Genomic DNA, 25,761 nt, shown 5'->3' on the forward strand with positions numbered 1-25,761 from the left:
TAACTTCTGCGATCTGACGAAAGCAGGCACATTCAGCTTAGAATGGCCATAGACATTAGATGCTTTAATCCATAGTCCTTTTTAATCGATTGTGAAACAAAATCTAAACGACATAATAAAAAGTCAACCGCACCACGGATTCCCAGACAGTCTCCCACACTGGTACTAGCGAGACCTTAAGCTGTGTAACTTCTGCGATCTGACGAGAGCAGGGACATTCAGCTTAGAATGGCCATTGACATTAAATGCTTTAATCCATAGTCCTTTTTAATCGATTGTGAAACAAAATCTAAACGACATAATAAAAGTTCAACCGCACCACGGATTCCCAGACAGTCTCCCACACTGGTACTAGCGAGGCCTTAAGCTGTGTAACTTCTGCGATCTGACGAGAGCAGGCACATTCAGCTTAGAATGGCCATTGACGTTAAATGCTTTAATCCATAGTCCTATTTAATCTATTGTGAAACAAAATCTAAATGACATAATAAAAAGTCAACCGCACCACGGATTCCCAGACAATCTCCCACACTGGTACTAGCGAGGCGTTAAGCTGTGTAACTTCTGCGATCTAACGAGAGCAGGCACAGCCAGCTTAAAATGGCCATTGACATTAAATACTTTAATCCATAGTCCTTTTTAATCGATTGTGAAACAAAATCGAAACGACATAATAAAAAGTCAACCGCACCACGGATTCCCAGACAGTCTCCCACACTGGTACTAGCGAGGCCTTAAGCTGTGTAACTTCTGCGATCTGACGAGAGCAGGCACATTCAGCTTAGAATGGCCATTGACGTTAAAAGCCTTAATCCATAGTCCTATTTAATCTATTGTGAAACAAAATCTAAACAACATAATAAAAAGTCAACCGCACCACGGATTCCCAGACAGTCTCCCACACTGGTACTAGCGAGGCCTTAAGCTGTGTAACTTCTGCGATCTGACGAGAGCAGGGACTTTCAGCTTAGAATGACCATTGACATTAAATGCTTTAATCCATAGTCCTTTTTAATCGATTGTGAAACAAAATCTAAACGACATAATAAAAAGTCAACCGCACCACGGATTCCCAGACAGTCTCCCACACTGGTACTAGCGAGGCCTTAAGCTGTGTAACTTCTGCGATCTGACGAGAGGAGGCACATTCAGCTTAGAATGGCCATTGACGTTAAATGCTTTAATCCATAGTCCTATTTAATCTATTGTGAAACAAAATCTAAACGACATAATAAAAAGTCAACCGCACCACGGATTCCCAGACAGTCTCCCACACTGGTACTAGCGAGGCGTTAAGCTGTGTAACTTCTGCGATCTAACGAGAGCAGGCACATCCAGCTTAGAATGGCCATTGACATTAAATGTTTTAATCCATAGTCCTTTTTAATCGATTGTGAAACAAAATCTAAACGACATAATAAAAAGTCAACCGCACCACGGATTCCCAGACAGTCTCCCACACTGGTACTAGCGAGGCCTTAAGCTGTGTAACTTCTGCGATCTGACGAGAGCAGGCACATTCAGCTTAGAATGGCCATTGACATTAAAAGCCTTAATCCATAGTCCTATTTAATCTATTGTGAAACAAAATCTAAACAACATAATAAAAAGTCAACCGCACCACGGATTCCCAGACAGTCTCCCACACTGGTACTAGCGAGGCCTTAAGCTGTGTAACTTCTGCGATCTGACGAGAACAGGGACTTTCAGCTTAGAATGGCCATTGACATTAAATGCTTTAATCCATAGTCCTTTTTAATCGATTGTGAAACAAAATCTAAACGACATAATAAAAATTCAACCGCACCACGGATTCCCAGACAGTCTCCCACACTGGTACTAGCGAGGCTTTAAGCTGTGTACCTTCTGCGTTCTGACGAGAGCAGGCACATTCAGCTTAGAATGGCCATTGACGTGAAATGCTTTAATCCATAGTCCTATTTAATCTATTGTGAAACAAAATCTAAACGACATAATAAAAAGTCAACCGCACCCCGGATTCCCAGACAGTCTCCCACACTGGTACTAGCGAGGCCTTAAGCTGTGTAACTTCTGCGATCTGACGAGAGCAGGCACATTCAGCTTAGAATGGCCATTGACATTAAATGTTTTAATCCATAGTCCTTTTTAATCGATTGTGAAACAAAATCTAAACAACATAATAAAAAGTCAACCGCACCACGGATTCCCAGACAGTCTCCCACACTGGTACAAGCGAGGCCTTAAGCTGTGTAACTTCTGCGATCTGACGAGAGCAGGGACATTCAGCTTAGAATGGCCATTGACATTAAATGCTTTAATCCATAGTCCTTTTTAATCGATTGTGAAACAAAATCTAAACGACATAATAAAAATGCAACCGCACCACGGATTCCCAGACAGTCTCCCACACTGATACTAGCGAGGCTTTAAGCTGTGTACCTTCTGCGTTCTGACGAGAGCAGTCACATTCAGCTTAGAATGGCCATTGACGTGAAATGCTTTAATCCATAGTCCTATTTAATCTATTGTGAAACAAAATCTAAACGACATAATAAAAAGTCAACCGCACCCCGGATTCCCAGACAGTCTCCCACCCTGGTACTAGCGAGGCCTTAAGCTGTGTAACTTCTGCGATCTGACGAGAGCAGGCACATTCAGCTTAGAATGGCCATTGACATTAAATGCTTTAATCCATAGTCCTTTTTAATCGATTGTGAAACAAAATCTAAACGACATAATAAAAAGTCAACCGCACCACGGATTCCCAGACAGTCTACCACACTGGTACTAGCGAGGCCTTAAGCTGTGTAACTTCTGCGATCTGACGAGAGCAGGCACATTCAGCTTAGAATGGCCATTGACATTAAATGCTTTAATCCATAGTCCTTTTTAATCGATTGTGAAACAAAATCTAAACGACATAATAAAAAGTCAACCGCACCACGGATTCCCAGACAGTCTACCACACTGCTACAAGCGAGGCCTTAAGCTGTGTAACTTCTGCGATCTGACGAGAGCAGGGACATTCAGCTTAGAATTGCCATTGACATTAAATGCTTTAATCCATAGTCCTATTTAATCGATTGTGAAACAAAATCTAAACGACATAATAAAAAGTCAACCGCACCACGGATTCCCAGACAGTCTCCCACACTGGTACTAGCGAGGCCTTAAGCTGTGTAACTTCTCCGATCTGACGAGAGCAGGCACATTCAGCTTAGAATGGCCATTGACATTAAATGCTTTAATCCATAGTCCTTTTTAATCGATTGTGAAACAAAATCTAAACGACATAATAAAAAGTCAACCGCACCACGGATTCCCATACAGTCTCCCACACTGGTACAAGCGAGGCCTTAAGCTGTGTAACTTCTGCGATCCGACGAGAGCAGGGACATTCAGCTTAGAATGGCCATTGACATTAAATGCTTTAATCCATAGTCCTTTTTAATCGATTGTGAAACAAAATCTAAACGACATAATAAAAATTAGACCGCACCACGGATTCCCAGACAGTCTCCCACACTGGTACTAGCGAGGCCTTAAGCTGTGTAACTTCTGCGATCTGACGAGAGCAGGCACATTCAGCTTAGAATGGCCATTGATGTTAAATGATTTAATCCATAGTCCTATTTAATCTATTGTGAAACAAAATCTAAACAACATAATAAAAAGTCAAACGCACCACGGATTCCCAGACAGTCTCCCACACTGGTACTAGCGAGGCATTAAGCTGTGTAACTTCGGCGATCTGACGAGAGCAGGGACTTTCAGCTTAGAATGGCCATTGACATTAAATGCTTTAGTCCATAGTCCTTTTTAATCGATTGTGAAACAAAATCTAAACGACATAATAAAAAGTCAACCGCACCACGGATTCCCAGACAGTCTCCCACGCTGGTACTAGCGAGGCCTTAAGCTGTGTAACTTCTGCGATCTGACGAGAGCAGGCACATTCAGCTTAGAATGGCCATTGACATCAAATGCTTTAATCCATAGTCCTATTTAATCTATTGTGAAACAAAATCTAAACGACATAATAAAAAGTCAACCGCACCACGGATTCCCGGACAGTCTCCCACACTGGTACTAGCGAGGCGTTAAGCTGTGTAACTTCTGCGATCTAACGAGAGCAGGTACATCCAGCTTAGAATGGCCATTGACATTAAATGCTTTAATCCATAGTCCTTTTTAATCGATTGTGAAACAAAATCTAAACGACATAATAAAAAGTCAACCGCACCACGGATTCCCAGACAGTCTCCCACACTGGTACTAGCGAGGCCTTAAGCTGTGTAACTTCTGCGATCTGACGAGAGCAGGCACATTCAGCTTAGAATGGCCATTGACATTAAAAGCCTTAATCCATAGTCCTATTTAATCTATTGTGAAACAAAATCTAAACAACATAATAAAAAGTCAACCGCACCACGGATTCCCAGACAGTCTCCCACACTGGTACTAGTGAGGCCTTAAGCTGTGTAACTTCTGCGATCTGACGAGAGCAGGGACTTTCAGCTTAGAATGGCCATTGACATTAAATGCTTTAATCCATAGTCCTTTTTAATCGATTGTGAAACAAAATCTAAACGACATAATAAAAAGTCAACCGCACTACGGATTCCCAGACAGTCTCCCACACTGGTACTAGCGAGGCCTTAAGCTGTGTAACTTCTGCGATCTGACGAGAGCAGGCAAATTCAGCTTAGAATGGCCATTGACATTAAAAGCCTTAATCCATAGTCCTATTTAATCTATTGTGAAACAAAATCTAAACAACATAATAAAAAGTCAACCGCACCACGGATTCCCAGACAGTCTCCCACACTGGTACTAGCGAGGCCTTAAGCTGTGTAACTTCTGCGATCTGACGAGAGCAGGGACTTTCAGCTTAGAATGGCAATTGTCATTAAATGCTTTAATCCATAGTCCTTTTTAATCGATTGTGAAACAAAATCTAAACGACATAATAAAAATGCAACCGCACCACGGATTCCCAGACAGTCTCCCACACTGGTACTAGCGAGGCCTTAAGCTGTGTAACTTCTGCGATCTGACGAGAGCAGGCACATTCAGCTTAGAATGGCCATTGACAATAAATGCTTTAATCCATAGTCCTTTTTAATCGATTGTGAAACAAAATCTAAACGACATAATAAAAAGTCAACCGCACCACGGATTCCCAGACAGTCTCCCACACTGGTACTAGCGAGGCCTTAAGTAACTTCTGCGATCTGACGAGAGCAGGCACATTCAGCTTAGAATGGCCATTGACATTAAATGCTTTAATCCATAGTCCTTTTTAATCGATTGTGAAACAAAATCTAAACGACATAATAAAAAGTCAACCGCACCACGGATTCCCAGACAGTCTCCCACACTGGTACAAGCGAGGCCTTAAGCTGTGTAACTTCTGCGATCTGACGAGAGCAGGGACATTCAGCTTAGAATGGCCATTGACATTAAATGCTTTAATCCATAGTCCTTTTTAATCGATTGTGAAACAAAATCTAAACGACATAATAAAAATTAGACCGCACCACGGATTCCCAGACAGTCTCCCACACTGGTACTAGCGAGGCCTTAAGCTGTGTAACTTCTGCGATCTGACGAGAGCAGGCACATTCAGTTTAGAATGGCCATTGATGTTAAATGCTTTAATCCATAGTCCTATTTAATCTATTGTGAAACAAAATCTAAACGACATAATAAAAATTCAACCGCACCACGGATTCCCAGACAGTCTCCCACACTGGTACTAGCGAGGCCTTAAGCTGTGTAACTTCTGCGATCTGACGAGAGCAGGGACTTTCAGCTTAGAATGGCCAATGACATTAAATGCTTTAATCCATAGTCCTTTTTAATCGATTGTGAAACAAAATCTAAACGACATAATAAAAATTCAACCGCACCACGGATTCCCAGACAGTCTCCCACACTGGTACTAGCGAGGCCTTAAGCTGTGTAACTTCTGCGTTCTGACGAGAGCAGGCACATTCAGCTTAGAATGGCCATTGACATGAAATGCTTTAATCCATAGTCCTATTTAATCTATTGTGAAACAAAATCTAAACGACATAATAAGAAGTCAACCGCACCACGGATTCCCAGACAGTCTCCCACACTGGTACTAGCGAGGCCTTAAGCTGTGTAACTTCTGCGATCTGACGAAAGCAGGCACATTCAGCTTAGAATGGCCATTGACATTAAATGCTTTAATCCATAGTCCTTTTTAATCGATTGTGAAACAAAATCTAAACGACATAATAAAAAGTCAACCGCACCCCGGATTCCCAGACAGTCTCCCACACTGGTACTAGTGAGGCCTTAAGCTGTGTAACTTCTGCGATCTGACGAGAGCAGGCACATTCAGCTTAGAATGGCCATTGACATTAAATGTTTAATCCATAGTCCTTTTTAATCGATTGTGAAACAAAATCTAAACGACATAATAAAAAGTCTACCGCACCACTGATTCCCAGACAGTCTCCCACACTGGTACTAGCGAGGCCTTAAGCTGTGTAACTTCTGCGATCTGACGAGAGCAGGCACATTCAGCTTAGAATGGCCATTGACATTAAAAGCTTTAATCCATAGTCCTTTTTAATCGATTGTGAAACAAAATCTAAACGACATAATAAAAATTCAACCGCACCACGGATTCCCAGACAGTCTCCCACACTGGTACTAGCGAGGCCTTAAGCTGTGTAACTTCTGCGTTCTGACGAGAGCAGGCACATTCAGCTTAGAATGGCCATTAACGTTAAATGCTTTAATCCATAGTCCTATTTAATCTATTGTGAAACAAAATCTAAACGACATAATAAAAAGTCAACCGCACCACTGATTCCCAGACAGTCTCCCACACTGGTACTAGCGAGGCCTTAAGCTGTGTAACTTCTGCGATCTGACGAGAGCAGGCACATTCAGCTTAGAATGGCCATTGACATTAAATGCTTTAATCCATAGTCCTTTTTAATCGATTGTAAAACAAAATCTAAACGACATAATAAAAAGTCAACCGCACCACGGATTCCCAGACAGTCTCCCACACTGGTACTAGCGAGGCCTTAAGCTGTGTAACTTCTGCGACCTGACGAGAGCAGGGACATTCAGCTTAGAATGGCCATTGACATTAAATGCTTTAATCCATAGTCCTTTTTAATCGATTGTGAAACAAAATCTAAACGACATAATAAAAATTCAACCGCACCACGGATTCCCAGACAGTCTCCCACACTGGTACTAGCGAGGCATTAAGATGTGTAACTTCTGCGATCTGACGAGAGCAGGCACATTCAGCTTAGAATGGCCATTGACCTTAAAAGCCTTAATCCATAGTCCTATTTAATCTATTGTGAAACAAAATCTAAACAACATAGTAAAAAGTCAACCGCACCACGGATTCCCAGACAGTCTCCCACACTGATACTAGCGAGGCCTTAAGCTGTGTAACTTCTGCGATCTGACGAGAGCAGGCACATTCAGCTTAGAATGGCCATTGACATTAAATGCTTTAATTTATAGTCCTTTTTAATCGATTGTGAAACAAAATCTAAACGACATAATAAAAAGTCAACCGCACCACGGATTCCCAGACAGTCTCCCACACTGGTACTAGCGAGGCCTTAAGCTGTGTAACTTCTGCGATCTGACGAGAGCAGGCACATTCAGCTTAGAATGGCCATTGACTTTAAATGCTTTAATCCATAGTCCTATTTAATCTATTGTGAAACAAAATCTAAACAACATAATAAAAAGTCAACCGCACCACGGATTCCCAGACAGTCTCCCACACTGGTACTAGCGAGGCCTTAAGCTGTGTAACTTCTGCGATCTGATGAGAGCAGCCACATTCAGCTTAGAATGGCCACTGACATTAAATGCTTTAATCCAAAGTCCTTTTTAATCGATTGTGAAACAAAATCTAAACGACATAATAAAAATTCAACAGCACCACGGATTCCCAGACAGTCTCCCACACTGGTACTAGCGAGGCCTTAAGCTGTGTAACTTCTGCGTTCTGACAAGAGCAGGCACATTCAGCTTAGAATGGCCATTGACGTTAAATGCTTTAATCCATAGTCCTATTTAATCTATTGTGAAACAAAATCTAAACGACATAATAAAAGGTCAACCGCACCACGGATTCCCAGACAGTCTCCCACACTGGTACTAGCGAGGCCTTAAGCTGTGTAACTTCTGCGATCTGACGAAAGCAGGCACATTCAGCTTAGAATGGCCATTGACATCAAATACTTTAATCCATAGTCCTTTTTAATCGATTGTGAAACAAAATCTAAACGACATAATAAAAAGTCAATCGCACCACGGATTCCCAGACAGTCTCCCACACTGGTACTAGCGAGGCCTTAAGCTGTGTAACTTCTGCGATCTGACAAAAGCAGGCACATTCAGCTTAGAATGGCCATTGACATCAAATACTTTAATCCATAGTCCTTTTTAATCGATTGTGAAACAAAATCTAAACGACATAATAAAAAGGCAACCCCACCATGTATTCCCAGACAGCCTCCCACACTGGTACTAGCGAGGCCTTAAGCTGTGTAACTTCTGCGATCTGACGAGAGCAGGCACATTCAGCTTAGAATGGCCATTGACGTTAAATGCTTTAATCCATAGTCCTATTTAATCTATTGTGAAACAAAATCTAAACGACATAATAAAAAGTCAACCGCACCACTGATTCCCAGACAGTCTCCCACACTGGTACTAGCGAGGCCTTAAGCTGTGTAACTTCTGCGATCTGACGAGAGCAGGCACATTCAGCTTAGAATGGCCATTGACATTAAATGCTTTAATCCATAGTCCTTTTTAATCGATTGTAAAACAAAATCTAAACGACATAATAAAAAGTCAACCGCACCACGGATTCCCAGACAGTCTCCCACACTGGTACTAGCGAGGCCTTAAGCTGTATAACTTCTGCGACCTGACGAGAGCAGGGACATTCAGCTTAGAATGGCCATTGACATTAAATGCTTTAATCCATAGTCCTTTTTAATCGATTGTGAAACAAAATCTAAACGACATAATAAAAATTCAACCGCACCACGGATTCCCAGACAGTCTCCCACACTGGTACTAGCGAGGCATTAAGATGTGTAACTTCTGCGATCTGACGAGAGCAGGCACATTCAGCTTAGAATGGCCATTGACCTTAAAAGCCTTAATCCATAGTCCTATTTAATCTATTGTGAAACAAAATCTAAACAACATAGTAAAAAGTCAACCGCACCACGGATTCCCAGACAGTCTCCCACACTGATACTAGCGAGGCCTTAAGCTGTGTAACTTCTGCGATCTGACGAGAGCAGGCACATTCAGCTTAGAATGGCCATTGACATTAAATGCTTTAATTTATAGTCCTTTTTAATCGATTGTGAAACAAAATCTAAACGACATAATAAAAAGTCAACCGCACCACGGATTCCCAGACAGTCTCCCACACTGGTACTAGCGAGGCCTTAAGCTGTGTAACTTCTGCGATCTGACGAGAGCAGCCACATTCAGCTTAGAATGGCCACTGACATTAAATGCTTTAATCCAAAGTCCTTTTTAATCGATTGTGAAACAAAATCTAAACGACATAATAAAAAGTCAACCGCACCACGGATTCCCAGACAGTCTCCCACACTGGTACTAGCGAGGCCTTAAGCTGTGTAACTTCTGCGATCTGACGAGAGCAGGCACATTCAGCTTAGAATGGCCATTGACTTTAAATGCTTTAATCCATAGTCCTATTTAATCTATTGTGAAACAAAATCTAAACAACATAATAAAAAGTCAACCGCACCACGGATTCCCAGACAGTCTCCCACACTGGTACTAGCGAGGCCTTAAGCTGTGTAACTTCTGCGAACTGATGAGAGCAGCCACATTCAGCTTAGAATGGCCACTGACATTAAATGCTTTAATCCAAATTCCTTTTTAATCGATTGTGAAACAAAATCTAAACGACATAATAAAAATTCAACAGCACCACGGATTCCCAGACAGTCTCCCACACTGGTACTAGCGAGGCCTTAAGCTGTGTAACTTCTGCGTTCTGACAAGAGCATGCACATTCAGCTTAGAATGGCCATTGACGTTAAATGCTTTAATCCATAGTCCTATTTAATCTATTGTGAAACAAAATCTAAACGACATAATAAAAGGTCAACCGCACCACGGATTCCCAGACAGTCTCCCACACTGGTACTAGCGAGGCCTTAAGCTGTGTAACTTCTGCGATCTGACGAAAGCAGGCACATTCAGCTTAGAATGGCCATTGACATCAAATACTTTAATCCATAGTCCTTTTTAATCGATTGTGAAACAAAATCTAAACGACATAATAAAAAGTCAATCGCACCACGGATTCCCAGACAGTCTCCCACACTGGTACTAGCGAGGCCTTAAGCTGTGTAACTTCTGCGATCTGACAAAAGCAGGCACATTCAGCTTAGAATGGCCATTGACATCAAATACTTTAATCCATAGTCCTTTTTAATCGATTGTGAAACAAAATCTAAACGACATAATAAAAAGGCAACCCCACCATGTATTCCCAGACAGCCTCCCACACTGGTACTAGCGAGGCCTTAAGCTGTGTAACTTCTGCGATCTGACGAGAGCAGGCACATTCAGCTTAGAATGGCCATTGACGTTAAATGCTTTAATCCATAGTCCTATTTAATCTATTGTGAAACAAAATCTAAACGACATAATAAAAATTCAACCGCACCACGGATTCCCAGACAGTCTCCCACACTGGTACTAGCGAGGCCTTAAGGTGTGTAACTTCTGCAATCTGACGAAAGCAGGCACATTCAGCTTAGAATGGCCATTGACATTAAATGCTTTAATCCATAGTCCTTTTTAATCGATTGTGAAACAAAATCTAAACGACATAATAAAAACTCAACCGCACCACGGATTCCCAGACAGTCTCCCACACTGGTACTAGTGAGGCCTTAAGCTGTGTAACTTCTGCGATCTGACGAGAGCAGGCACATTCAGCTTAGAATGGCCATTGACATTAAATGCTTTAATCCATAGTCCTTTTTAATCTATTGTGAAACAAAATCTAAACGACATAATAAAAAGTCAACCGCACCACGGATTCCCAGACAGTCTCCCACACTGGTACTATCGAGGCGTTAAGCTGTGTAACTTCTGCGATCTAACGAGAGCAGGCACATCCAGCTTAGAATGGCCATTGACATTAAAGGCTTTAATCCATAGTCCTTTTTAATCGATTGTGAAACAAAATCTAAACGACATAATAAAAAGTCAACCGCACCACGGATTCCCAGACAGTCTCCCACACTGGTACTAGCGAGGCCTTAAGCTGTGTAACTTCTGCGATCTGACGAGAGCAGGGACATTCAGCTTAGAATGGCCATTGACATTAAATGCTTTAATCCATAGTCCTTTTTAATCGATTGTGAAACAAAATCTAAACGACATAATAAAAATTCAACCGCACCACGGATTCCCAGACAGTCTCCCACGCTGGTACTAGCGAGGCCTTAAGCTGTGTAACTTCTGCGTTCTGACGAGAGCAGGCACATTCAGCTTAGAATGGCCATTGACGTTAAATGCTTTAATCCATAGTCCTATTTAATCTATTGTGAAACAAAATCTAAACGACATAATAAAAAGTCAACTTCACCACGGATTCCCAGACAGTCTCCCACACTGGTACTAGCGAGGCCTTAAGCTGTGTAACTTCTGCGATCTGACGAGAGCAGGCACATTCAGCTTAGAATGGCCATTGACATTAAATGCTTTAATCCATAGTCCTTTTTAATCGATTGTGAAACAAAATCTAAACGACATAATAAAAAGTCAACCGCACCACTGATTCCCAGACAGTCTCCCACACTGGTACTAGCGAGGCCTTAAGCTGTGTAACTTCTGCGATCTGACGAGAGCAGGAACATTCAGCTTAGAATGGCCATTGACATTAAATGCTTTAATCCATAGTCCTTTTTAATCGATTGTGAAACAAAATCTAAACGACATAATAAAAAGTCAACCGCACCACGGATTCCCAGACAGTCTCCCACACTGGTACTAGCGAGGCCTTAAGCTGTGTAACTTCTGCGATCTGACGAGAGCAGGCACATTCAGCTTAGAATGGCCATTGACGTTAAATGCTTTAATCCATAGTCCTATTTAATCTATTGTGAAACAAAATCTAAACGACATAATAAAAAGTCAACCGCACCACGGATTCCCAGACAGTCTCCCACACTGGTACTAGCGAGGCGTTAAGCTGCGTAACTTCTGCGATCTAACGAGAGCAGGCACATTCAGCTTAGAATGGCCATTGACATTAAATGCTTTAATCCATAGTCCTTTTTAATCGATTGTGAAACAAAATCTAAACGACATAATAAAAAGTCAACAGCACCACGGATTCACAGACAGTCTCCCACACTGGTACTAGCGAGGCCTTAAGCTGTGTAACTTCTGCGATCTGACGAGAGCAGGCACATTCAGCTTAGAATGGCCATTGACATTAAATCCTTTAATCCATAGTCCTTTTTAATCGATTGTGAAACAAAATCTAAACGACATAATAAAAAGTCAACCGCACCACGGATTCCCAGACAGTCTCCCACACTAGTAATAGCGAGGCCTTAAGCTGTGTAACTTCTGCGATCTGACGACAGCAGGGACATTCAGCTTAGAATGGCCATTGACATTAAATGCTTTAATCCATAGTCCTTTTTAATCGATTGTGAAACAAAATCTAAACGACATAATAAAAAGTCAACCGCACCACGGATTCCCAGACAGTCTCCCACACTGGTACTAGCGAGGCGTTAAGCTGTGTAACTTCTGCGATCTAACGAGAGCAGGCATATCCAGCTTAGAATGGCCATTGACATTAAATGATTTAATCCATAGTCCTTTTTAATCGATTGTGAAACAAAATCTAAACGACATAATAAAAAGTCAACCGCACCACGGATTCCCAGACAGTCTCCCACACTGGTACTAGCGAGGCCTTAAGCTGTGTAACTTCTGCGATCTGACGAGAGCAGGCACATTCAGCTTAGAATGGCCATTGACGTTAAATGCTTTAATCCATAGTCCTATTTAATCTATTGTGAAACAAAATCTAAACGACATAATAAAAAGTCAACCGCACCACGGATTCCCAGACAGTCTCCCACACTGGTACTAGCGAGGCGTTAAGTTGCGTAACTTCTGCGATCTAACGAGAGCAGGCACATTCAGCTTAGAATGGCCATTGACATTAAATGCTTTAATCCATAGTCCTTTTTAATCGATTGTGAAACAAAATCTAAACGACATAATAAAAAGTCAACCGCACCACGGATTCCCAGACAAGCTCCCACACTGGTACTAGCGAGGCCTTAAGCTGTGTAACTTCTGCGATCTGACGAGAGCAGGCACATTCAGCTTAGAATGGCCATTGACATCAAAAGCCTTAATCCATAGTCCTATTTAATCTATTGTGAAACAAAATCTAAACAACATAATAAAAAGTCAACCGCACCACGGATTCACAGACAGTCTCCCACACTGGTACTAGCGAGGCCTTAAGCTGTGTAACTTCTGCGATCTGACGAGAGCAGTCACATTCAGCTTAGAATGGCCATTGACATTAAATCCTTTAATCCATAGTCCTTTTTAATCGATTGTGAAACAAAATCTAAACGACATAATAAAAAGTCAACCGCACCACGGATTCCCAGACAGTCTCCCACACTGGTACTAGCGAGGCCTTAAGCTGTGTAACTTCTGCGATCTGACGACAGCAGGGACATTCAGCTTAGAATGGCCATTGACATTAAATGCTTTAATCCATAGTCCTTTTTAATCGATTGTGAAACAAAATCTAAACGACATAATAAAAAGTCAACCGCACCACGGATTCCCAGACAGTCTCCCACACTGGTACTATCGAGGCGTTAAGCTGTGTAACTTCTGCGATCTAACTAGAGCAGGCACATCCAGCTTAGAAGGGCCATTGACATTAAATGTTTTAATCCATAGTCCTTTTTAATCGATTGTGAAACAAAATCTAAACGACATAATAAAAAGTCAACCGCACCACGGATTCCCAGACAGTCTCCCACACTGGTACTAGCGAAGCCTTAAGCTGTGTAACTTCTGCGATCTGACGAGAGCAGGCACATCCAGCTTAGAATGGCCATTGACATTAAATGCTTTAATCCATAGTCCTTTTTAATCGATTGTGAAACAAAATCTAAACGACATAATAAAAAGTCAACCGCACCACGGATTCCCAGACAGTCTCCCACACTGGTACTAGCGAGGCCTTAAGCTGTGTAACGTCTGCGATCTGACGAGAGCAGGGACATTCAGCTTAGAATGGCCATTGACATTAAATGCTTTAATCCATAGTCCTTTTTAATCGATTGTGAAACAAAATCTAAACGACATAATAAAAATTCAACCGCACCACGGATTCCCAGACAGTCTACCACACTGGTACTAGCGAGGCCTATAAGCTGTGTAACTTCTGCGTTCTGACGAGAGCAGGCACATTCAGCTTAGAATGGCCATTGACATTAAAAGCCTTAATCCATAGTCCTATTTAATCTATTGTGAAACAAAATCTAAACAACATAATAAAAAGTCAACCGCACCATGGATTCCCAGACAGTCTCCCACACTGGTACTAGCGAGGCCTTAAGCTGTGTAACTTCTGCGATCTGACGAGAGCAGGGACTTTCAGCTTAGAATGGCCATTGACATTAAATGCTTTAATCCATAGTCCTTTTTAATCGATTGTGAAACAAAATCTAAACGACATAATAAAAATTCAACCGCACCACGGATTCCCAGACAGTCGCCCACACTGGTACTAGCGAGGCCTTAAGCTGTGTAACTTCTGCGATCTGACGAGAGCAGGCACATTCAGCTTAGAATGGCCATTGACATTAAAAGCCTTAATCCATAGTCCTAATTAATCTATTGTGAAACAAAATCTAAACAACATAATAAAAAGTCAACCGCACCACAGATTCCCAGACAGTCTCCCACACTGGTACTAGCGAGGCCTTAAGCTGTGTAACTTCTGCGATCTGACGAGAGCAGGCACATTCAGCTTAGAATGGCCACTGACATTAAATGCTTTAATCCAAAGTCCTTTTTAATCGATTGTGAAACAAAATCTAAACGACATAATAAAAAGTCAACCGCACCACGGATTCCCAGACAGTCTCCCACACTGGTACTAGCGAGGACTTAAGCTGTGTAACTTCTGCGATCTGACGAGAGCAGGGACATTCAGCTTAGAATGGCCATTGACATTAAATGCTTTAATCCATAGTCCTTTTTAATCGATTGTGAAACAAAATCTAAACGACATAATAAAAAGTCAACCGCACCACGGATTCCCAGACAGTCTCCCACACTGGTACTAGCGAGGCCTTAAGCTGTGTAACTTCTGCGATCTGACGAGAGCAGGCACATTCAGCTTAGAATGGCCATTGACATTAAAAGCCTTAATCCATAGTCCTATTTAATCTATTGTGAAACAAAATCTAAACAACATAATAAAAAGTCAACCGTACCACGGATTCCCAGACAGTCTCCCACACTGGTACTAGCGAGGCCTTAAGCTGTGTAACTTCTGCGATCTGACGAGAGCAGGGACATTCAGCTTAGAATGGCCATTGACATTAAATGCTTTAATCCATAGTCCTTTTTAATCGATTGTGAAACAAAATCTAAACGACATAATAAAAAGTTAACCGCACCACGGATTCCCAGACAGCCTCCCACACTGGTACTAGCGAGGCCTTAAGCTGTGTAACTTCTGCGATCTGACGAGAGCAGGCACATTCAGCTTAGAATGGCCATTGACGTTAAATGCTTTAATCCATAGTCCTATTTAATCTATTGTGAAACAAAATCTAAACGACATAATAAAAAGTCAACCGCACCACGGATTCCCAGACAGTCTCCCACACTGGTACTAGCAAGGCCTTAAGCTGTGTAACTTCTGCGATCTGACGAGAGCAGGCACATTCAGCTTAGAATGGCCTTTGACATTAAATGCTTTAATCCATAGTCCTTTTTAATCGATTGTGAAACAAAATCTAAACGACATAATAAAAAGTTAACCGCACCACGGATTCCCAGACAGCCTCCCACACTGGTACTAGCGAGGCCTTAAGCTGTGTAACTTCTGCGATCTGACGAGAGCAGGCACATTCAGCTTAGAATGGCCATTGACGTTAAATGCTTTAATCCATAGTCCTATTTAATCTATTGTGAAACAAAATCTAAACGACATAATAAAAAGTCAACCGCACCACGGATTCCCAGACAGTCTCCCACACTGGTACTAGCAAGGCCTTAAGCTGTGTAACTTCTGCGATCTGACGAGAGCAGGCACATTCAGCTTAGAATGGCCTTTGACATTAAATGCTTTAATCCATAGTCCTTTTTAATCGATTGTGAAACAAAATCTAAACGACATAATAAAAATTCAACCGCACCACGGATTCCCAGACAGTCTCCCACACTGGTACTAGCGAGGCCTTAAGCTGTGTAACTTCTGCAATCTCACGAAAGCAGGCACATTCAGCTTAGAATGGCCATTGACATTAAATGCTTTAATCCATAGTCCTTTTTAATCGATTGTGAAACAAAATCTAAACGACATAATATAAAGTCAACCGCACCACGGATTCCCAGACAGTCTCCCACACTGGTACTAGTGAGGCCTTAAGCTGTGTAACTTCTGCGATCTGACGAGAGCAGGCACATTCAGCTTAGAATGGCCATTGACATTAAATGCTTTAATCCATAGTCCTTTTTAATCGATTGTGAAACAAAATCTAAACGACATAATAAAAAGTCAACCGCACCACGGATTCCCAGACAGTCTCCCACACTGGTACTAGCGAGGCATTAAGCTGTGTAACTTCTGCGATCTGACGAGAGCAGGGACATTCAGCTTAGAATGGCCATTGACATTAAATGCTGTAATCCATAGTCCTTTTTAATCGATTGTGAAACAAAATCTAAACGACATAATAAAAATTCAACAGCACCACGGATTCCCAGACAGTCTCCCACACTGGTACTAGCGAGGCCTTAAGCTGTGTAACTTATGCGATCTGACGAGAGCAGGCACATTCAGCTTAGAATTGCCATTGACGTTAAATGATTTAATCCATAGTCCTATTTAATCTATTGTGAAACAAAATCTAAACGGCATAATAAAAAGTCAACCGCACCACGGAATCCCAGACAGTCTCCCACACTAGTACTAGCGAGGCCTTAAGCTGTGTAACTTCTGCGATCTGACGAGAGCAGGCACATTCAGCTTAGAATGGCCATTGACGTTAAATGCCTTAATCCATAGTCCTATTTAATCTATTGTGAAACAAAATCTAAACGACATAATAAAAAGTCAAAAGGACCACGGATTCCGAGACAGTCTCCCACACTGGTACTAGCGAGGCCTTAAGCTGTGTAACTTCTGCGATCTGATGAGAGCAGGCACATTCAGCTTAGAATGGCCATTGACATTAAAAGCCTTAATCCATAGTCCTATTTAATCTATTGTGAAACAAAATCTAAACAACATAATAAAAAGTCAACCGTACCACGGATTCCCAGACAGTCTCCCACACTGGTACTAGCGAGGCCTTAAGCTGTGTAACTTCTGCGATCTGACGAGAGCAGGGACATTCAGCTTAGAATGGCCATCGACATTAAATGCTTTAATCCATAGTCCTTTTTAATCGATTGTGAAACAAAATCTAAACGACATAATAAAAATTCAACCGCACCACGGATTCCCAGACAGTCTCCCACACTGGTACTAGCGAGGCCTTAAGCTGTGTAACTTCTGCGTTCTGACAAGAGCAGGCACATTCAGCTTAGAATGGCCATTGACGTTAAATGCTTTAATCCATAGTCCTATTTAATCTATTGTGAAACAAAATCTAAACGACATAATAAAAAGTCAACCGCACCACGGATTCCCAGACAGTCTCCCACACTGGTACTAGCGAGGCCTTAAGCTGTGTAACTTCTGCGATCTGACGAAAGCAGGCACATTCAGCTTAGAATGGCCATTGACATTAAATACTTTAATCCATAGTCCTTTTTAATCGATTGTGAAACAAAATCTAAACGACATAATAAAAAGTGAACCGCACCACTGATTCCCAGACAGTCTCCCACACTGGTACTAGCGAGGCCTTAAGCTGTGTAACTTCTGCGATCTGACGAGAGCAGGCACATTCAGCTTAGAATGGCCATTGACGTTAAATGCTTTAATCCATAGTCCTATTTAATCTATTGTGAAACAAAATCTAAACGACATAATAAAAAGTCAACCGCACCACGGATTCCCAGACAGTCTCCCACACTGGTACTAGCGAGGCCTTAAGCTGTGTAACTTCTGCGTTCTGACGAGAGGAGGCACATTCAGCTTAGAATGGCCATTGACATTAAATGCTTTAATCCATAGTCCTTTTTAATCGATTGTGAAACAAAATCTAAACGACATAATAAAAAGTCAGCCGCACCACGGATTCCCAGATAGTCTCCCACACTGGTACTAGCGAGGCCTTAAGCTGTGTAACTTCTGCGTTCTGACGAGAGCAGGCACATTCAGCTTAGAATGGCCATTGACGTTAAATGCTTTAATCCATAGTCCTATTTAATCTATTGTGAAACAAAATCTAAACGAGATAATAAAAGGGCAACCGCACCACGGATTCCCAGACAGTCTCCCACACTGGTACTAGCGAGGCCTTAAGCTGTGTAACTTCTGCGATCTGACGAAAGCAGGCACATTCAGCTTAGAATGGCCATTGACATTAAATACTTTAATCCATAGTCCTTTTTAATCGATTGTGAAACAAAATCTAAACGACATAATAAAAAGTCAACCGCACCACGGATTCCCAGACAGTCTCCCACACTGGTACTAGCGAGGCCTTAAGCTGTGTAACTTCTGCGATCTGACAAAAGCAGGCACATTCAGCTTAGAATGGCCATTGACGTTAAATGCTTTAATCCATAGTCCTATTTAATCGATTGTGAAACAAAATCTAAACGACATAATAAAAAGTCAACCGCACCACGGATTCCCAGACAGTCTCCCACACTGGTACTAGCAAGGGCTTAAGCTGTGTAACTTCTGCGATCTGACGAGAGCAGGCACATTCAGCTTAGAATGGCCATCGAGATTAAATGCTGTAATCCATAGTCCTTTTTAATCGATTGTGAAACAAAATCTAAACGACATAATAAAAAGTCAACCGCACCACGGATTCCCAGACAGTCTCCCACACTGGTACTAGTGAGGCCTTAAGCTGTGTAACTTCTGCGATCTGACGAGAGAAGGCACATTCAGCTTAGAATGGCCATTGACATTAAATGCTTTAATCCATAGTCCTTTTTAATCGATTGTGAAACAAAATCTAAACGACATAATAAAAAATCAACCGCACCACGGATTCCCAGACAGTCTCCCACACTGGTACTAGCGAGGCATTAAGCTGTGTAACTTCTGCGATCTGACGAGAGCAGGGACATTCAGCTTAGAATGGCCATTGACATTAAATGCTGTAATCCATAGTCCTTTTTAATCGATTGTGAAACAAAATCTAAACGACATAATAAAAATTCAACAGCACCACGGATTCCCAGACAGTCTCCCACACTGGTACTAGCGAGGCCTTAAGCTGTGTAACTTCTGCGATCTGACGAGAGCAGGCACATTCAGCTTAGAATGGCCATTGACGTTAAATGATTTAATCCATAGTCCTATTTAATCTATTGTGAAACAAAATCTAAACGGCATAATAAAAAGTCAACCGCACCACGGATTCCCAGACAGTCTCCCACACTGGTACTAGCGAGGCCTTAAGCTGTGTAACTTCTGCGATCTGACGAGAGCAGGCACATTCAGCTTAGAATGGCCATTGACGTTAAATGCTTTAATCCATAGTCCTATTTAATCTATTGTGAAACAAAATCTAAACGACATAATAAAAAGTCAACCGCACCACGGATTCCCAGACAGTCTCCCACACTGGTACTAGCGAGGCCTTAAGCTGTGTAACTTCTGCGATCTGACGAAAGCAGGCACATTCAGCTTAGAATGGCCATTGACATTAAATACTTTAATCCATAGTCCTTTTTAATCGATTGTGAAACAAAATCTAAACGACATAATAAAAAGTGAACCGCACCACTGATTCCCAGACAGTCTCCCACACTGGTACTAGCGAGGCCTTAAGCTGTGTAACTTCTGCGATCTGACGAGAGCAGGCACATTCAGCTTAGAATGGCCATTGACGTTAAATGCTTTAATCCATAGTCCTATTTAATCTATTGTGAAACAAAATCTAAACGACATAATAAAAAGTCAACCGCACCACGGATTCCCAGACAGTCTCCCACACTGGTACTAGCGAGGCCTTAAGCTGTGTAACTTCTGCAATCTCACGAAAGCAGGCACATTCAGCTTAGAATGGCCATTGACATTAAATGCTTTAATCCATAGTCCTTTTTAATCGATTGTGAAACAAAATCTAAACGACATAATAAAAAGTCAACCGCACCACGGATTCCCAGACAGTCTCCCACACTGGTACTAGTGAGGCCTTAAGCTGTGTAACTTCTGCGATCTGACGAGAGCAGGCACATTCAGCTTAGAATGGCCATTGACATTAAATGCTTTAATCCATAGTCCTTTTTAATCGATTGTGAAACAAAATCTAAACGACATAATAAAAAGTCAACCGCACCACGGATTCCCAGACAGTCTCCCACACTGGTACTAGCGAGGCATTAAGCTGTGTAACTTCTGCGATCTGACGAGAGCAGGGACATTCAGCTTAGAATGGCCATTGACATTAAATGCTGTAATCCATAGTCCTTTTTAATCGATTGTGAAACAAAATCTAAACGACATAATAAAAATTCAACAGCACCACGGATTCCCAGACAGTCTCCCACACTGGTACTAGCGAGGCCTTAAGCTGTGTAACTTATGCGATCTGACGAGAGCAGGCACATTCAGCTTAGAATTGCCATTGACGTTAAATGATTTAATCCATAGTCCTATTTAATCTATTGTGAAACAAAATCTAAACGGCATAATAAAAAGTCAACCGCACCACGGAATCCCAGACAGTCTCCCACACTAGTACTAGCGAGGCCTTAAGCTGTGTAACTTCTGCGATCTGACGAGAGCAGGCACATTCAGCTTAGAATGGCCATTGACGTTAAATGCCTTAATCCATAGTCCTATTTAATCTATTGTGAAACAAAATCTAAACGACATAATAAAAAGTCAAAAGGACCACGGATTCCGAGACAGTCTCCCACACTGGTACTAGCGAGGCCTTAAGCTGTGTAACTTCTGTGATCTTACGAGAGCAGGCACATTCAGCTTAGAATGGCCATTGACATTAAAAGCCTTAATCCATAGTCCTATTTAATCTATTGTGAAACAAAATCTAAACAACATAATAAAAAGTCAACCGTACCACGGATTCCCAGACAGTCTCCCACACTGGTACTAGCGAGGCCTTAAGCTGTGTAACTTCTGCGATCTGACGAGAGCAGGGACATTCAGCTTAGAATGGCCATCGACATTAAATGCTTTAATCCATAGTCCTTTTTAATCGATTGTGAAACAAAATCTAAACGACATAATAAAAATTCAACCGCACCACGGATTCCCAGACAGTCTCCCACACTGGTACTAGCGAGGCCTTAAGCTGTGTAACTTCTGCGTTCTGACAAGAGCAGGCACATTCAGCTTAGAATGGCCATTGACGTTAAATGCTTTAATCCATAGTCCTATTTAATCTATTGTGAAACAAAATCTAAACGACATAATAAAAAGTCAACCGCACCACGGATTCCCAGACAGTCTCCCACACTGGTACTAGCGAGGCCTTAAGCTGTGTAACTTCTGCGATCTGACGAAAGCAGGCACATTCAGCTTAGAATGGCCATTGACATTAAATACTTTAATCCATAGTCCTTTTTAATCGATTGTGAAACAAAATCTAAACGACATAATAAAAAGTGAACCGCACCACTGATTCCCAGACAGTCTCCCACACTGGTACTAGCGAGGCCTTAAGCTGTGTAACTTCTGCGATCTGACGAGAGCAGGCACATTCAGCTTAGAATGGCCATTGACGTTAAATGCTTTAATCCATAGTCCTATTTAATCTATTGTGAAACAAAATCTAAACGACATAATAAAAAGTCAACCGCACCACGGATTCCCAGACAGTCTCCCACACTGGTACTAGCGAGGCCTTAAGCTGTGTAACTTCTGCGTTCTGACGAGAGGAGGCACATTCAGCTTAGAATGGCCATTGACATTAAATGCTTTAATCCATAGTCCTTTTTAATCGATTGTGAAACAAAATCTAAACGACATAATAAAAAGTCAACCGCACCACGGATTCCCAGACAGTCTCCCACACTGGTACTAGCGAGGCCTTAAGCTGTGTAACTTCTGCGTTCTGACGAGAGCAGGCACATTCAGCTTAGAATGGCCATTGACGTTAAATGCTTTAATCCATAGTCCTATTTAATCTATTGTGAAACAAAATCTAAACGAGATAATAAAAGGGCAACCGCACCACGGATTCCCAGACAGTCTCCCACACTGGTACTAGCGAGGCCTTAAGCTGTGTAACTTCTGCGATCTGACGAAAGCAGGCACATTCAGCTTAGAATGGCCATTGACATTAAATACTTTAATCCATAGTCCTTTTTAATCGATTGTGAAACAAAATCTAAACGACATAATAAAAAGTCAACCGCACCACGGATTCCCAGACAGTCTCCCACACTGGTACTAGCGAGGCCTTAAGCTGTGTAACTTCTGCGATCTGACAAAAGCAGGCACATTCAGCTTAGAATGGCCATTGACGTTAAATGCTTTAATCCATAGTCCTATTTAATCGATTGTGAAACAAAATCTAAACGACATAATAAAAAGTCAACCGCACCACGGATTCCCAGACAGTCTCCCACACTGGTACTAGCAAGGGCTTAAGCTGTGTAACTTCTGCGATCTGACGAGAGCAGGCACATTCAGCTTAGAATGGCCTTTGACATTAAATGTTTTAATCCATAGTCCTTTTTAATCGATTGTGAAACAAAATCTAAACGACATAATAAAAAGTCAACCGCACCACGGATTCCCAGACAGTCTCCCACACTGGTACTAGTGAGGCCTTAAGCTGTGTAACTTCTGCGATCTGACGAGAGAAGGCACATTCAGCTTAGAATGGCCATTGACATTAAATGCTTTAATCCATAGTCCTTTTTAATCGATTGTGAAACAAAATCTAAACGACATATTAAAAAATCAACCGCACCACGGATTCCCAGACAGTCTCCCACACTGGTACTAGCGAGGCATTAAGCTGTGTAACTTCTGCGATCTGACGAGAGCAGGGACATTCAGCTTAGAATGGCCTTTGACATTAAATGCTGTAATCCATAGTCCTTTTTAATCGATTGTGAAACAAAATCTAAACGACATAATAAAAATTCAACAGCACCACGGATTCCCAGACAGTCTCCCACACTGGTACTAGCGAGGCCTTAAGCTGTGTAACTTCTGCGATCTGACGAGAGCAGGCACATTCAGCTTAGAATGGCCATTGACGTTAAATGATTTAATCCATAGTCCTATTTAATCTATTGTGAAACAAAATCTAAACGGCATAATAAAAAGTCAACCGCACCACGGATTCCCAGACAGTCTCCCACACTGGTACTAGCGAGGCCTTAAGCTGTGTAACTTCTGCGATCTGACGAGAGCAGGCACATTCAGCTTAGAATGGCCATTGACGTTAAATGCTTTAATCCATAGTCCTATTTAATCTATTGTGAAACAAAATCTAAACGACATAATAAAAAGTCAACCGCACCACGGATTCCCAGACAGTCTCCCACACTGGTACTAGCGAGGCCTTAAGCTGTGTAACTTCTGCGATCTGACGAAAGCAGGCACATTCAGCTTAGAATGGCCATTGACATTAAATACTTTAATCCATAGTCCTTTTTAATCGATTGTGAAACAAAATCTAAACGACATAATAAAAAGTGAACCGCACCACTGATTCCCAGACAGTCTCCCACACTGGTACTAGCGAGGCCTTAAGCTGTGTAACTTCTGCGATCTGACGAGAGCAGGCACATTCAGCTTAGAATGGCCATTGACGTTAAATGCTTTAATCCATAGTCCTATTTAATCTATTGTGAAACAAAATCTAAACGACATAATAAAAAGTCAACCGCACCACGGATTCCCAGACAGTCTCCCACACTGGTACTAGCGAGGCGTTAAGCTGTGTAACTTCTGCGATCTAACGAGAGCAGGCACATCCAGCTTAGAATGGCCATTGACATTAAATGCTTTAATCCATAGTCCTTTTTAATCGATTGTGAAACAAAATCTAAACAACATAATAAAAAGTCAACCGCACCACGGATTCCCAGACAGTCTCCCACACTAGTACTAGCGAGGCCTTAAGCTGTGTAACTTCTGCGATCTGACGAGAGGAGGCACATTCAGCTTAGAATGGCCTTTGACATTAAAAGACTTAATCCATAGTCCTATTTAATCTATTGTGAAACAAAATCTAAACAACATAATAAAAAGTCAACCGCACCACGGATTCCCAGACAGTCTCCCACACTGGTACTAGCGAGGCCTTAAGCTGTGTTACTTCTGCGATCTGACGAGAGGAGGGACATTCAGCTTAGAATGGCCATTGACATTAAACGCTTTAATCCATAGTCCTTTTTAATCGATTGTGAAACAAAATCTAAACGACATAATAAAAAGTCAGCCGCACCACGGATTCCCAGACAGTCTCCCACACTGGTACTAGCGAGGCATTAAGCTGTGTAACTTCTGCGATCTGACGAGAGCAGGCACATTCAGCTTAGAATGGCCATTGACATTAAATGCTTTAATCCATAGTCCTTTTTAATCGATTGTGAAACAAAATCTAAACGACATAATAAAAAGTCAACCGCACCACGGATTCCCAGACAGTCTCCCACACTGGTACTAGCGGGGCCTTAAGCTGTGTAACTTCTTCGATCTGACGAGAGCAGGCACATTCAGCTTAGAATGGCCATTGACATTAAATGCTTTAATCCATAGTCCTTTTTAATCGATTGTGAAACAAAATCTAAATGACATAATAAAAATTCAACCGCACCACGGATTCCCAGACAGTCTCCCACACTGGTACTAGCGAGGCCTTAAGCTGTGTAACTTCTGCGATCTGACGAGAGCAGGCACATTCAGCTTAGAATGGCCATTGACGTTAAATGATTTAATCCATAGTCCTATTTAATCTATTGTGAAACAAAATCTAAACGACATAATAAAAAGTCAACCGCACCACGGATTCCCAGACAGTCTCCCACACTGGTACTAGCGAGGCTTTAAGCTGTGTAACTTCTGCGATCTGACGAGAGCAGGCACATTCAGCTTAGAATGGCCATTGACATTAAAAGCTTTAATCCATAGTCCTTTTTAATCGATTGTGAAACAAAATCTAAACGACATAATAAAAATTCAACCGCACCACGGATTCCCAGACAGTCTCCCACACTGGTACTAGCGAGGCCTTAAGCTGTGTAACTTCTGCGATCTGACGAGAGCAGGGACATTCAGCTTAGAATGGCCATTGACATTAAATGCTTTAATCCATAGTCCTTTTTAATCGATTGTGAAAC

The 25,761-nt window shown here is 41.9% G+C and overlaps 121 pseudogenes; all 121 read right to left on the reverse strand.

The window, feature by feature from the left end:
* Positions 1-121: 121 nt before the first annotated feature.
* On the reverse strand, positions 122-240 carry LOC142701263 (5S ribosomal RNA; annotated as a pseudogene).
* A 67-nt stretch (positions 241-307) lies between these two features.
* LOC142701229 (5S ribosomal RNA) lies at positions 308-426 on the reverse strand (annotated as a pseudogene).
* Positions 427-679: 253 nt separating this feature from the next.
* On the reverse strand, positions 680-798 carry LOC142701250 (5S ribosomal RNA; annotated as a pseudogene).
* Positions 799-865: 67 nt separating this feature from the next.
* LOC142701458 (5S ribosomal RNA) lies at positions 866-984 on the reverse strand (annotated as a pseudogene).
* Positions 985-1,051: 67 nt separating this feature from the next.
* LOC142701363 (5S ribosomal RNA) lies at positions 1,052-1,170 on the reverse strand (annotated as a pseudogene).
* Positions 1,171-1,237: 67 nt separating this feature from the next.
* Positions 1,238-1,356, reverse strand: LOC142701365 (5S ribosomal RNA; annotated as a pseudogene).
* A 67-nt stretch (positions 1,357-1,423) lies between these two features.
* Positions 1,424-1,542, reverse strand: LOC142701262 (5S ribosomal RNA; annotated as a pseudogene).
* Positions 1,543-1,609: 67 nt separating this feature from the next.
* LOC142701191 (5S ribosomal RNA) lies at positions 1,610-1,728 on the reverse strand (annotated as a pseudogene).
* A 67-nt stretch (positions 1,729-1,795) lies between these two features.
* On the reverse strand, positions 1,796-1,914 carry LOC142701420 (5S ribosomal RNA; annotated as a pseudogene).
* Positions 1,915-1,981: 67 nt separating this feature from the next.
* On the reverse strand, positions 1,982-2,100 carry LOC142701451 (5S ribosomal RNA; annotated as a pseudogene).
* Positions 2,101-2,167: 67 nt separating this feature from the next.
* Positions 2,168-2,286, reverse strand: LOC142701244 (5S ribosomal RNA; annotated as a pseudogene).
* A 253-nt stretch (positions 2,287-2,539) lies between these two features.
* LOC142701183 (5S ribosomal RNA) lies at positions 2,540-2,658 on the reverse strand (annotated as a pseudogene).
* Positions 2,659-2,725: 67 nt separating this feature from the next.
* Positions 2,726-2,844, reverse strand: LOC142701228 (5S ribosomal RNA; annotated as a pseudogene).
* Positions 2,845-3,097: 253 nt separating this feature from the next.
* LOC142701364 (5S ribosomal RNA) lies at positions 3,098-3,216 on the reverse strand (annotated as a pseudogene).
* A 67-nt stretch (positions 3,217-3,283) lies between these two features.
* On the reverse strand, positions 3,284-3,402 carry LOC142701313 (5S ribosomal RNA; annotated as a pseudogene).
* A 67-nt stretch (positions 3,403-3,469) lies between these two features.
* LOC142701406 (5S ribosomal RNA) lies at positions 3,470-3,588 on the reverse strand (annotated as a pseudogene).
* A 253-nt stretch (positions 3,589-3,841) lies between these two features.
* On the reverse strand, positions 3,842-3,960 carry LOC142701448 (5S ribosomal RNA; annotated as a pseudogene).
* A 67-nt stretch (positions 3,961-4,027) lies between these two features.
* Positions 4,028-4,146, reverse strand: LOC142701345 (5S ribosomal RNA; annotated as a pseudogene).
* Positions 4,147-4,213: 67 nt separating this feature from the next.
* LOC142701201 (5S ribosomal RNA) lies at positions 4,214-4,332 on the reverse strand (annotated as a pseudogene).
* A 67-nt stretch (positions 4,333-4,399) lies between these two features.
* LOC142701452 (5S ribosomal RNA) lies at positions 4,400-4,518 on the reverse strand (annotated as a pseudogene).
* A 67-nt stretch (positions 4,519-4,585) lies between these two features.
* On the reverse strand, positions 4,586-4,704 carry LOC142701343 (5S ribosomal RNA; annotated as a pseudogene).
* A 67-nt stretch (positions 4,705-4,771) lies between these two features.
* On the reverse strand, positions 4,772-4,890 carry LOC142701190 (5S ribosomal RNA; annotated as a pseudogene).
* A 67-nt stretch (positions 4,891-4,957) lies between these two features.
* LOC142701308 (5S ribosomal RNA) lies at positions 4,958-5,076 on the reverse strand (annotated as a pseudogene).
* Positions 5,077-5,324: 248 nt separating this feature from the next.
* On the reverse strand, positions 5,325-5,443 carry LOC142701245 (5S ribosomal RNA; annotated as a pseudogene).
* Positions 5,444-5,696: 253 nt separating this feature from the next.
* LOC142701344 (5S ribosomal RNA) lies at positions 5,697-5,815 on the reverse strand (annotated as a pseudogene).
* A 67-nt stretch (positions 5,816-5,882) lies between these two features.
* Positions 5,883-6,001, reverse strand: LOC142701196 (5S ribosomal RNA; annotated as a pseudogene).
* A 67-nt stretch (positions 6,002-6,068) lies between these two features.
* Positions 6,069-6,187, reverse strand: LOC142701217 (5S ribosomal RNA; annotated as a pseudogene).
* A 67-nt stretch (positions 6,188-6,254) lies between these two features.
* On the reverse strand, positions 6,255-6,373 carry LOC142701187 (5S ribosomal RNA; annotated as a pseudogene).
* Positions 6,374-6,439: 66 nt separating this feature from the next.
* Positions 6,440-6,558, reverse strand: LOC142701260 (5S ribosomal RNA; annotated as a pseudogene).
* A 67-nt stretch (positions 6,559-6,625) lies between these two features.
* Positions 6,626-6,744, reverse strand: LOC142701252 (5S ribosomal RNA; annotated as a pseudogene).
* A 67-nt stretch (positions 6,745-6,811) lies between these two features.
* On the reverse strand, positions 6,812-6,930 carry LOC142701211 (5S ribosomal RNA; annotated as a pseudogene).
* A 67-nt stretch (positions 6,931-6,997) lies between these two features.
* Positions 6,998-7,116, reverse strand: LOC142701254 (5S ribosomal RNA; annotated as a pseudogene).
* Positions 7,117-7,369: 253 nt separating this feature from the next.
* On the reverse strand, positions 7,370-7,488 carry LOC142701232 (5S ribosomal RNA; annotated as a pseudogene).
* A 67-nt stretch (positions 7,489-7,555) lies between these two features.
* On the reverse strand, positions 7,556-7,674 carry LOC142701274 (5S ribosomal RNA; annotated as a pseudogene).
* A 67-nt stretch (positions 7,675-7,741) lies between these two features.
* On the reverse strand, positions 7,742-7,860 carry LOC142701289 (5S ribosomal RNA; annotated as a pseudogene).
* A 67-nt stretch (positions 7,861-7,927) lies between these two features.
* LOC142701205 (5S ribosomal RNA) lies at positions 7,928-8,046 on the reverse strand (annotated as a pseudogene).
* A 67-nt stretch (positions 8,047-8,113) lies between these two features.
* Positions 8,114-8,232, reverse strand: LOC142701200 (5S ribosomal RNA; annotated as a pseudogene).
* Positions 8,233-8,299: 67 nt separating this feature from the next.
* On the reverse strand, positions 8,300-8,418 carry LOC142701348 (5S ribosomal RNA; annotated as a pseudogene).
* Positions 8,419-8,671: 253 nt separating this feature from the next.
* Positions 8,672-8,790, reverse strand: LOC142701212 (5S ribosomal RNA; annotated as a pseudogene).
* Positions 8,791-8,857: 67 nt separating this feature from the next.
* Positions 8,858-8,976, reverse strand: LOC142701253 (5S ribosomal RNA; annotated as a pseudogene).
* Positions 8,977-9,229: 253 nt separating this feature from the next.
* On the reverse strand, positions 9,230-9,348 carry LOC142701231 (5S ribosomal RNA; annotated as a pseudogene).
* A 67-nt stretch (positions 9,349-9,415) lies between these two features.
* LOC142701321 (5S ribosomal RNA) lies at positions 9,416-9,534 on the reverse strand (annotated as a pseudogene).
* A 67-nt stretch (positions 9,535-9,601) lies between these two features.
* LOC142701286 (5S ribosomal RNA) lies at positions 9,602-9,720 on the reverse strand (annotated as a pseudogene).
* Positions 9,721-9,787: 67 nt separating this feature from the next.
* LOC142701398 (5S ribosomal RNA) lies at positions 9,788-9,906 on the reverse strand (annotated as a pseudogene).
* Positions 9,907-9,973: 67 nt separating this feature from the next.
* LOC142701330 (5S ribosomal RNA) lies at positions 9,974-10,092 on the reverse strand (annotated as a pseudogene).
* A 67-nt stretch (positions 10,093-10,159) lies between these two features.
* On the reverse strand, positions 10,160-10,278 carry LOC142701202 (5S ribosomal RNA; annotated as a pseudogene).
* A 67-nt stretch (positions 10,279-10,345) lies between these two features.
* LOC142701350 (5S ribosomal RNA) lies at positions 10,346-10,464 on the reverse strand (annotated as a pseudogene).
* Positions 10,465-10,903: 439 nt separating this feature from the next.
* Positions 10,904-11,022, reverse strand: LOC142701266 (5S ribosomal RNA; annotated as a pseudogene).
* A 67-nt stretch (positions 11,023-11,089) lies between these two features.
* LOC142701338 (5S ribosomal RNA) lies at positions 11,090-11,208 on the reverse strand (annotated as a pseudogene).
* Positions 11,209-11,275: 67 nt separating this feature from the next.
* LOC142701454 (5S ribosomal RNA) lies at positions 11,276-11,394 on the reverse strand (annotated as a pseudogene).
* A 67-nt stretch (positions 11,395-11,461) lies between these two features.
* Positions 11,462-11,580, reverse strand: LOC142701204 (5S ribosomal RNA; annotated as a pseudogene).
* A 67-nt stretch (positions 11,581-11,647) lies between these two features.
* On the reverse strand, positions 11,648-11,766 carry LOC142701264 (5S ribosomal RNA; annotated as a pseudogene).
* Positions 11,767-11,833: 67 nt separating this feature from the next.
* Positions 11,834-11,952, reverse strand: LOC142701224 (5S ribosomal RNA; annotated as a pseudogene).
* A 67-nt stretch (positions 11,953-12,019) lies between these two features.
* Positions 12,020-12,138, reverse strand: LOC142701298 (5S ribosomal RNA; annotated as a pseudogene).
* Positions 12,139-12,205: 67 nt separating this feature from the next.
* Positions 12,206-12,324, reverse strand: LOC142701297 (5S ribosomal RNA; annotated as a pseudogene).
* A 67-nt stretch (positions 12,325-12,391) lies between these two features.
* LOC142701443 (5S ribosomal RNA) lies at positions 12,392-12,510 on the reverse strand (annotated as a pseudogene).
* Positions 12,511-12,763: 253 nt separating this feature from the next.
* On the reverse strand, positions 12,764-12,882 carry LOC142701378 (5S ribosomal RNA; annotated as a pseudogene).
* A 67-nt stretch (positions 12,883-12,949) lies between these two features.
* On the reverse strand, positions 12,950-13,068 carry LOC142701312 (5S ribosomal RNA; annotated as a pseudogene).
* A 67-nt stretch (positions 13,069-13,135) lies between these two features.
* Positions 13,136-13,254, reverse strand: LOC142701404 (5S ribosomal RNA; annotated as a pseudogene).
* A 67-nt stretch (positions 13,255-13,321) lies between these two features.
* LOC142701304 (5S ribosomal RNA) lies at positions 13,322-13,440 on the reverse strand (annotated as a pseudogene).
* A 67-nt stretch (positions 13,441-13,507) lies between these two features.
* Positions 13,508-13,626, reverse strand: LOC142701379 (5S ribosomal RNA; annotated as a pseudogene).
* A 67-nt stretch (positions 13,627-13,693) lies between these two features.
* LOC142701393 (5S ribosomal RNA) lies at positions 13,694-13,812 on the reverse strand (annotated as a pseudogene).
* Positions 13,813-14,065: 253 nt separating this feature from the next.
* On the reverse strand, positions 14,066-14,184 carry LOC142701194 (5S ribosomal RNA; annotated as a pseudogene).
* Positions 14,185-14,251: 67 nt separating this feature from the next.
* On the reverse strand, positions 14,252-14,370 carry LOC142701257 (5S ribosomal RNA; annotated as a pseudogene).
* Positions 14,371-14,437: 67 nt separating this feature from the next.
* Positions 14,438-14,557, reverse strand: LOC142701431 (5S ribosomal RNA; annotated as a pseudogene).
* A 67-nt stretch (positions 14,558-14,624) lies between these two features.
* On the reverse strand, positions 14,625-14,743 carry LOC142701261 (5S ribosomal RNA; annotated as a pseudogene).
* A 67-nt stretch (positions 14,744-14,810) lies between these two features.
* Positions 14,811-14,929, reverse strand: LOC142701256 (5S ribosomal RNA; annotated as a pseudogene).
* Positions 14,930-14,996: 67 nt separating this feature from the next.
* On the reverse strand, positions 14,997-15,115 carry LOC142701234 (5S ribosomal RNA; annotated as a pseudogene).
* Positions 15,116-15,182: 67 nt separating this feature from the next.
* On the reverse strand, positions 15,183-15,301 carry LOC142701285 (5S ribosomal RNA; annotated as a pseudogene).
* A 67-nt stretch (positions 15,302-15,368) lies between these two features.
* Positions 15,369-15,487, reverse strand: LOC142701324 (5S ribosomal RNA; annotated as a pseudogene).
* Positions 15,488-15,554: 67 nt separating this feature from the next.
* LOC142701251 (5S ribosomal RNA) lies at positions 15,555-15,673 on the reverse strand (annotated as a pseudogene).
* Positions 15,674-15,740: 67 nt separating this feature from the next.
* Positions 15,741-15,859, reverse strand: LOC142701311 (5S ribosomal RNA; annotated as a pseudogene).
* A 67-nt stretch (positions 15,860-15,926) lies between these two features.
* Positions 15,927-16,045, reverse strand: LOC142701300 (5S ribosomal RNA; annotated as a pseudogene).
* A 67-nt stretch (positions 16,046-16,112) lies between these two features.
* LOC142701310 (5S ribosomal RNA) lies at positions 16,113-16,231 on the reverse strand (annotated as a pseudogene).
* A 67-nt stretch (positions 16,232-16,298) lies between these two features.
* On the reverse strand, positions 16,299-16,417 carry LOC142701301 (5S ribosomal RNA; annotated as a pseudogene).
* Positions 16,418-16,670: 253 nt separating this feature from the next.
* Positions 16,671-16,789, reverse strand: LOC142701449 (5S ribosomal RNA; annotated as a pseudogene).
* Positions 16,790-16,856: 67 nt separating this feature from the next.
* On the reverse strand, positions 16,857-16,975 carry LOC142701331 (5S ribosomal RNA; annotated as a pseudogene).
* Positions 16,976-17,042: 67 nt separating this feature from the next.
* Positions 17,043-17,161, reverse strand: LOC142701328 (5S ribosomal RNA; annotated as a pseudogene).
* A 67-nt stretch (positions 17,162-17,228) lies between these two features.
* Positions 17,229-17,347, reverse strand: LOC142701273 (5S ribosomal RNA; annotated as a pseudogene).
* Positions 17,348-17,414: 67 nt separating this feature from the next.
* On the reverse strand, positions 17,415-17,533 carry LOC142701316 (5S ribosomal RNA; annotated as a pseudogene).
* Positions 17,534-17,600: 67 nt separating this feature from the next.
* LOC142701290 (5S ribosomal RNA) lies at positions 17,601-17,719 on the reverse strand (annotated as a pseudogene).
* A 67-nt stretch (positions 17,720-17,786) lies between these two features.
* Positions 17,787-17,905, reverse strand: LOC142701319 (5S ribosomal RNA; annotated as a pseudogene).
* A 67-nt stretch (positions 17,906-17,972) lies between these two features.
* On the reverse strand, positions 17,973-18,091 carry LOC142701218 (5S ribosomal RNA; annotated as a pseudogene).
* Positions 18,092-18,158: 67 nt separating this feature from the next.
* Positions 18,159-18,277, reverse strand: LOC142701353 (5S ribosomal RNA; annotated as a pseudogene).
* Positions 18,278-18,344: 67 nt separating this feature from the next.
* LOC142701305 (5S ribosomal RNA) lies at positions 18,345-18,463 on the reverse strand (annotated as a pseudogene).
* Positions 18,464-18,530: 67 nt separating this feature from the next.
* Positions 18,531-18,649, reverse strand: LOC142701195 (5S ribosomal RNA; annotated as a pseudogene).
* Positions 18,650-18,716: 67 nt separating this feature from the next.
* On the reverse strand, positions 18,717-18,835 carry LOC142701281 (5S ribosomal RNA; annotated as a pseudogene).
* A 67-nt stretch (positions 18,836-18,902) lies between these two features.
* LOC142701333 (5S ribosomal RNA) lies at positions 18,903-19,021 on the reverse strand (annotated as a pseudogene).
* Positions 19,022-19,274: 253 nt separating this feature from the next.
* LOC142701375 (5S ribosomal RNA) lies at positions 19,275-19,393 on the reverse strand (annotated as a pseudogene).
* Positions 19,394-19,460: 67 nt separating this feature from the next.
* On the reverse strand, positions 19,461-19,579 carry LOC142701399 (5S ribosomal RNA; annotated as a pseudogene).
* A 67-nt stretch (positions 19,580-19,646) lies between these two features.
* On the reverse strand, positions 19,647-19,765 carry LOC142701455 (5S ribosomal RNA; annotated as a pseudogene).
* A 67-nt stretch (positions 19,766-19,832) lies between these two features.
* On the reverse strand, positions 19,833-19,951 carry LOC142701337 (5S ribosomal RNA; annotated as a pseudogene).
* Positions 19,952-20,018: 67 nt separating this feature from the next.
* On the reverse strand, positions 20,019-20,137 carry LOC142701221 (5S ribosomal RNA; annotated as a pseudogene).
* A 67-nt stretch (positions 20,138-20,204) lies between these two features.
* Positions 20,205-20,323, reverse strand: LOC142701354 (5S ribosomal RNA; annotated as a pseudogene).
* Positions 20,324-20,390: 67 nt separating this feature from the next.
* On the reverse strand, positions 20,391-20,509 carry LOC142701403 (5S ribosomal RNA; annotated as a pseudogene).
* Positions 20,510-20,576: 67 nt separating this feature from the next.
* LOC142701450 (5S ribosomal RNA) lies at positions 20,577-20,695 on the reverse strand (annotated as a pseudogene).
* A 67-nt stretch (positions 20,696-20,762) lies between these two features.
* Positions 20,763-20,881, reverse strand: LOC142701332 (5S ribosomal RNA; annotated as a pseudogene).
* A 67-nt stretch (positions 20,882-20,948) lies between these two features.
* LOC142701329 (5S ribosomal RNA) lies at positions 20,949-21,067 on the reverse strand (annotated as a pseudogene).
* Positions 21,068-21,134: 67 nt separating this feature from the next.
* On the reverse strand, positions 21,135-21,253 carry LOC142701275 (5S ribosomal RNA; annotated as a pseudogene).
* A 253-nt stretch (positions 21,254-21,506) lies between these two features.
* Positions 21,507-21,625, reverse strand: LOC142701292 (5S ribosomal RNA; annotated as a pseudogene).
* A 67-nt stretch (positions 21,626-21,692) lies between these two features.
* Positions 21,693-21,811, reverse strand: LOC142701317 (5S ribosomal RNA; annotated as a pseudogene).
* A 67-nt stretch (positions 21,812-21,878) lies between these two features.
* Positions 21,879-21,997, reverse strand: LOC142701219 (5S ribosomal RNA; annotated as a pseudogene).
* A 67-nt stretch (positions 21,998-22,064) lies between these two features.
* On the reverse strand, positions 22,065-22,183 carry LOC142701351 (5S ribosomal RNA; annotated as a pseudogene).
* A 67-nt stretch (positions 22,184-22,250) lies between these two features.
* LOC142701307 (5S ribosomal RNA) lies at positions 22,251-22,369 on the reverse strand (annotated as a pseudogene).
* Positions 22,370-22,436: 67 nt separating this feature from the next.
* On the reverse strand, positions 22,437-22,555 carry LOC142701306 (5S ribosomal RNA; annotated as a pseudogene).
* Positions 22,556-22,622: 67 nt separating this feature from the next.
* LOC142701279 (5S ribosomal RNA) lies at positions 22,623-22,741 on the reverse strand (annotated as a pseudogene).
* A 67-nt stretch (positions 22,742-22,808) lies between these two features.
* LOC142701334 (5S ribosomal RNA) lies at positions 22,809-22,927 on the reverse strand (annotated as a pseudogene).
* Positions 22,928-22,994: 67 nt separating this feature from the next.
* LOC142701425 (5S ribosomal RNA) lies at positions 22,995-23,113 on the reverse strand (annotated as a pseudogene).
* Positions 23,114-23,180: 67 nt separating this feature from the next.
* LOC142701376 (5S ribosomal RNA) lies at positions 23,181-23,299 on the reverse strand (annotated as a pseudogene).
* Positions 23,300-23,552: 253 nt separating this feature from the next.
* LOC142701189 (5S ribosomal RNA) lies at positions 23,553-23,671 on the reverse strand (annotated as a pseudogene).
* A 67-nt stretch (positions 23,672-23,738) lies between these two features.
* LOC142701349 (5S ribosomal RNA) lies at positions 23,739-23,857 on the reverse strand (annotated as a pseudogene).
* A 67-nt stretch (positions 23,858-23,924) lies between these two features.
* On the reverse strand, positions 23,925-24,043 carry LOC142701222 (5S ribosomal RNA; annotated as a pseudogene).
* Positions 24,044-24,110: 67 nt separating this feature from the next.
* Positions 24,111-24,229, reverse strand: LOC142701355 (5S ribosomal RNA; annotated as a pseudogene).
* A 67-nt stretch (positions 24,230-24,296) lies between these two features.
* On the reverse strand, positions 24,297-24,415 carry LOC142701366 (5S ribosomal RNA; annotated as a pseudogene).
* Positions 24,416-24,482: 67 nt separating this feature from the next.
* LOC142701422 (5S ribosomal RNA) lies at positions 24,483-24,601 on the reverse strand (annotated as a pseudogene).
* Positions 24,602-24,668: 67 nt separating this feature from the next.
* Positions 24,669-24,787, reverse strand: LOC142701430 (5S ribosomal RNA; annotated as a pseudogene).
* A 67-nt stretch (positions 24,788-24,854) lies between these two features.
* LOC142701410 (5S ribosomal RNA) lies at positions 24,855-24,973 on the reverse strand (annotated as a pseudogene).
* A 67-nt stretch (positions 24,974-25,040) lies between these two features.
* LOC142701346 (5S ribosomal RNA) lies at positions 25,041-25,159 on the reverse strand (annotated as a pseudogene).
* A 67-nt stretch (positions 25,160-25,226) lies between these two features.
* On the reverse strand, positions 25,227-25,345 carry LOC142701237 (5S ribosomal RNA; annotated as a pseudogene).
* Positions 25,346-25,412: 67 nt separating this feature from the next.
* LOC142701276 (5S ribosomal RNA) lies at positions 25,413-25,531 on the reverse strand (annotated as a pseudogene).
* A 67-nt stretch (positions 25,532-25,598) lies between these two features.
* Positions 25,599-25,717, reverse strand: LOC142701267 (5S ribosomal RNA; annotated as a pseudogene).
* Between the last annotated feature and the right edge of the window lie 44 nt (positions 25,718-25,761).

Source organism: Rhinoderma darwinii, unplaced genomic scaffold (assembly GCF_050947455.1).
Source record: "Rhinoderma darwinii isolate aRhiDar2 unplaced genomic scaffold, aRhiDar2.hap1 Scaffold_2033, whole genome shotgun sequence".
NCBI classification, from domain to species: domain Eukaryota; kingdom Metazoa; phylum Chordata; class Amphibia; order Anura; family Rhinodermatidae; genus Rhinoderma; species Rhinoderma darwinii.